Raw genomic sequence first — 4,988 nt, 5'->3', positions numbered from 1 at the left:
GGATTTTGACACTAAGGAGACATAATATACTAAAATAACAAATGTGTCCTTGTGATAATACTCCAGGAAGTATTCAGGAGCAGGTGGCATTGAGGAGGTCACATTTCACAAGAAAGAGCCAGCCGTGTGAAGCACTTGGGGGCCACAGCTTTCTTTGACAAGAAGAAACAGGAAATGCCAAGCCCCTGAGGTGAAGATGAACGTGGAACTTAATGAAAAATAGAACAAGGCCTGGTTGTTGGCTGCGGTGGGCACAAGGAGAAATGACAGAGATGGTCAGAAGAGCAAGCGTTGATCAGGTGATTCAGGTCAACGCAGGTAAGGAAAATGGATTTTAGTGCAATGCAGAAGCCATTGGAAGGTTAAAACAGGTCAATGACATGATCTAATCAGTATTTTTAAAAGTTCATTTTGTCTCCTGTATAGAAAATGGATTGTACTGGAAGAAGAGTGGAAGCAGAAAACCTGTCACAAGGTTGTAGCTGTAGTCTCAATGAGAGGCAAGGGTCGCTTAGAGTTGATGGGATGCCCTGAAGTTTTGTATGCAAGGGTGATGGACATACAAGAAACAAATGTTTAGGGGCTCAGCAAGTCAAAGCATGGTAGTTCCACTCCATGAGAAAATTTGGAAAGGTTAAGGTCAATTGAAAGAATGCAAATATTGCATTTAATATAAAGTGTGGAAATGCTTAATTAACGTGAGTTTTTATCACTATTGGATTGTCCATATTGATAGACTATAAAACCTTAAAATAAAACATGATATGTACACTTGACAATGGTAGCTATAGAACATCCCTGTACAATTCCTCTACAACAGCATTTATACTTAAAGGAGACTCTGAAATAAGCCTCCGTTTTACAGGTATCATCAATACTAAAAATTTTACGTCAACTTTATTTCTAAAGCCAGAGTGTCCTGAAATCGCCTCTTATGAATATGAAATCTCTTTTAAATTGTTCTATAGTGAAGTAGAAATATTATTTATAACCAAAATTGGCAGTAGTCACTTGCACCCATCTCAGGGAAATGATACAGCTCATAAGAGTTGGAAATACAGCTCTCTATTCTGCAAATGCCAAAACTGCTTCCATTTCTTCTGTGCTGATAAATCATAGAAACTGAAGTAGATTATTTATCTGCTGTTAAGAACAGCACGTTTGTGAGGGTTTTTTTTTTTTATGACAAGGTAGAATCAGAAGGAGTAGAGAACTAAACTTCTTTGTACATTAGAGCAATGAATTTTAGTTTTCAAGAAGATTCAAACCCTTATGAAGGCTTACAAATGTGGGGTCGCGGACGAGACCTCCGGATCAGGAGACAGAAAAAGGGTTGATTGGTCCAGCCATAGAAATACTAGTCTCCACCACAACCACTAGAAAGAAACCCTTATGTAGTAAAGGCCACAGACATAAATGTTTTGCATGAAAAATTTTATTTAATTTGTTTTTTTGAAGATGAGAATATAATTAAAAAATAGGTTTGGTTAACATAAAGCAGAGCAGACAAAGCAAATGAGGGGGCAGCAGATTACTTAGAGGATAAGTAATAAAATGTAGTAATTTCAAATACACATACATTTAATTAAAATTCAACAGTAACTGTAGCAATTGTTTATTACTTACATCAACACAAAGTATTTTTCAGACAGGAGATTTTATCATTAGCATTATTTAGAATTGCTAACATGTGGTGATTATTAAAAAATGTCAATTTTGAGTTGTTTTGTTATTGTTTTTAAATTATCTAAAGACAATGCCTGCACTGGGGGTGGACTTCATCCACTTCCTAACCCTACATATGCCACTGTGAGGAAAAAATATTCAAAGAGGGGCTACTAAAAATATTATACATATATAAACATATACATATATACATGTACATACATATACACATACATATATAATGTGTGTATATGTATATCTCAAGGGGCAAGTGACCTCAACAGACATCTGTGTTATAGTTAAAATGTATTATATGTAAAAGACTAACATGTATCATAATATCAATAATTTCTAAGAGCTGAAAAATACAATCTTGCCAATATAAATATTATTCTTTTTTTTACAACAAAATTAGTCACTTTTATCTAAAAGAAACATTACAAATAATTGTGCAAAATTAAACTTCATGGTTAAATACATATAAAAGTAACAGACATACTTTCCATCAAAATCCACATACAAAGTTAGTTGATTACGTGACAGTAAAGGAACTGGCAAAACAGAGAACTTGCTGTTTTGCAGATTTTAAACATTTGCAACCTAAAATCAAAACCATAAAATTAAGTTGCTTTAAAAGGAATTTAAGAAAATTAAATGTATACTTTAAGTAGTTGAGAATGTCGAATCCGTAACCTACTTTAGTTACCAAATGCTAAAAAAAAAAAGAAAGTTCCGTGCCTTTCATTTCCAAAATGTTAGTGTATAGCTATTCTTATACATGTTGGGGACAGAAGATGGTGAGAAAGGGAAGTGATGACAGGCTGGCTGAGGCATTTCCCGCCACACTGTCAGCAACTGCCAGAGGACGCTCTTGGGCACTGCTTTGTGGAAATGTTCCACTAAATTAAGTGCCGCTTTCTTCTAACACTACTTTTTAAAGTCTATGCAAGACTTCGTTCCCTATGCATAGCAGGGAAACTCAGTTTTAATCCAGAATTTAACCAAGAGAACCAGCCCCACACCCCTCAAGCCCGAGTACTGGCTGCTCTGCTTCCTGGGTGGGTCTCGTGTTGGCTGCATTCTAGTGGCTCCAACGGAGAGAGTGGGACGTCCCTACGTGGGCGCAGATAACCATGTCACAGGCAGAGAAAAGCACGGGACTGGGCTAAGCAAGGGGAAACATTCACACTGTGTTCTCTTAACAGGGTTGTCATTATTTTCCATGTTCAGGTGGGAGAAGGAATTCCTTTCTCCTTTTCTAAGGCAAGCTGCTGGTGTTCTATTTAAACCTGCTTATAACGTAAGAACCACATTTATGCATTTGTTCATTTTCCTACTGTAGACGCAGTTAAAATGGTGGGAACTGTTGCAAAACCAAGCCTCAATGAGTCCATCCTCTCAACCCAGCCCCCAGGTCTGCAGTAAGTGTGCAGGTGCAGCGGAGCCACTGAAGCCGACGCTGCAGGTGAGCAAATGGGTGACAGCCAGTGGTCGGCACGAGTGCTGAGCACCTATGGTGCCTCGATGACAATTCTCTCTGTAATACTGGACATGGGAAGTCTTTCTAAGAAAAGCAGACAACTGTGTATGGCTTCCAGACCAAGATCCCTGGGAGCCCCTCCAGCCTGTGGCCTATGAGACTCACAGAGTGCGGGCACCAGCCCCATGAGTCTGAGGGGTGACAGCCAGCGGTGTTGCTGCGCTCACTGGTAATGAGTCACAGCTTGTCGTTGGTCATTTCCAGGAACTATGCACAGACATCCCGGATGCACTCCCCCTTGGGATCGAAGAGGAATTTGTCGTAGCTGCCCTCTACACAGATATCAGTGACAACAACGTTGGGCCCCGTTCCAAAAGCACAAATGCACAAAGAACATGAAGTAACCCGAAACTTGGAAAAACTCCACTTGGAACTGAAGTATTTTGGAAAGTAACATGACGCCAAGCTAGACCGGATATTCCTTTTAGGATCTTCGGCTGCAAAAATGTGCACTGTGCCGTGATCGCTGGACACACAGATGAGGGAAGCATCCTGATTGAAGTTAATGCAGTAAATATTAGCTGCTTGACGTCCTCTTCGTAGTTCCTGGATTAAATGCCCTGATGAAGGATCAAATATTGTTGTAAGGGTCCCTTTTTCAGAAGCGGTTGCAAGTCTTGTTCCCTGCGGGTTGCGTGCAATGCAGTTCAGGACGCCCTCGTGTGGAGGAATGTCTACAGGTGGCTTCTCTGTGCTGGCCAGGTCCACGACTGCACGTGGCCTGTGTGTGTGCCAGCGACAGCCAGGAGGGAATTGTTACTTTTGGGACACTGGACACAGAGTATAACAGTTTTCAAAGACATGCAGCTGATGGGGATCGTGTGTGAATGTAAACACCTTCATCATGGAGTCCAAAACAACTACAATTCTATCTCCCTGCGATTTGACTGCCTTGACTTCTGCAGAAAATTCTGTTTCAGTAACAGTGTTCTTTTTTAGGTCATCCCAAATCATCACTTCATTGGGAGAGTATTTCAGGTTTTTACCACCACCAGTTAAACAGTTGCAGCAAAATAACATTTCAACACGGCCAACTCCTCCTTCTAGAAATTTGTTTTACATTCCAGGGTCATAGGTAAGATTTCACTTGAAACAGTGTTTCTGCTTGTTTCTCTTTTTCTTTTAGTGGATAGGTGTTACAGACTCGGAATGCATTTTCCATCCCACGTGGGAAAGCCGGTGCTCTGGTCCCGTGGGGCAAGGGCTGAGGCCGCTGCAGCCAGAGGTCTAAAAATTGTCCTCATAGGGTAAATTTTACCATTTTTACAGAAGATTTTTTTGCCTTTCAAAATGTAAACTAATACTACATGCAGTATTCAAAAATATGAAGCTTGAATTTTGTACCCAATATCAGACTCCATGTTAAGATAGTGACTTTCCATGATATTTATATAAAATGAATGTAATAAAATTTTTCATTATGCATTATGGAAATTCATGTGAAAATAGAAGATGATACCCTATGTATAAAAAAACTTAATTTCTCATAAGTCTGAAAATCTCATTTTCAATAAAGAATAATGATACCTAAGTACAAACTTCCTAAACTTCAAAATGTTCTCTTGCATTCCTTGTGTAATCATATAAAAGATGTACACAAAAAAAGGTCATGAGTTAAAGTGAAGAATTTTCTTGAAATTTAACTTTAATGTCAGTTATCTCTGTAATATGACTCTTTTCTTTATGTGAGCAGAACTTTCAATTTATCACACAAGCAGTAAATCTTCTGGAAGTTTCTTCTCATGTGGACAAGTTTCCCCATGAGGGTCTACTGTAGTTATTC

The 4,988-nt window shown here is 39.1% G+C and overlaps 1 pseudogene; it reads right to left on the bottom strand.

Moving 5' to 3' along the window:
* Nucleotides 1-3,382: 3,382 nt before the first annotated feature.
* Nucleotides 3,383-4,367, bottom strand: LOC138383346 (WD repeat domain phosphoinositide-interacting protein 3-like; annotated as a pseudogene).
* Nucleotides 4,368-4,988: the final 621 nt, after the last annotated feature.

The sequence above is a fragment of the Eulemur rufifrons genome, chromosome 5 (genome assembly GCF_041146395.1).
Source record: "Eulemur rufifrons isolate Redbay chromosome 5, OSU_ERuf_1, whole genome shotgun sequence".
Taxonomy (NCBI): Eukaryota; Metazoa; Chordata; class Mammalia; order Primates; family Lemuridae; genus Eulemur; species Eulemur rufifrons.
Note: the sequence above shows the minus strand (reverse complement) of the source record. Positions and strands in the feature narration are given on the sequence as shown.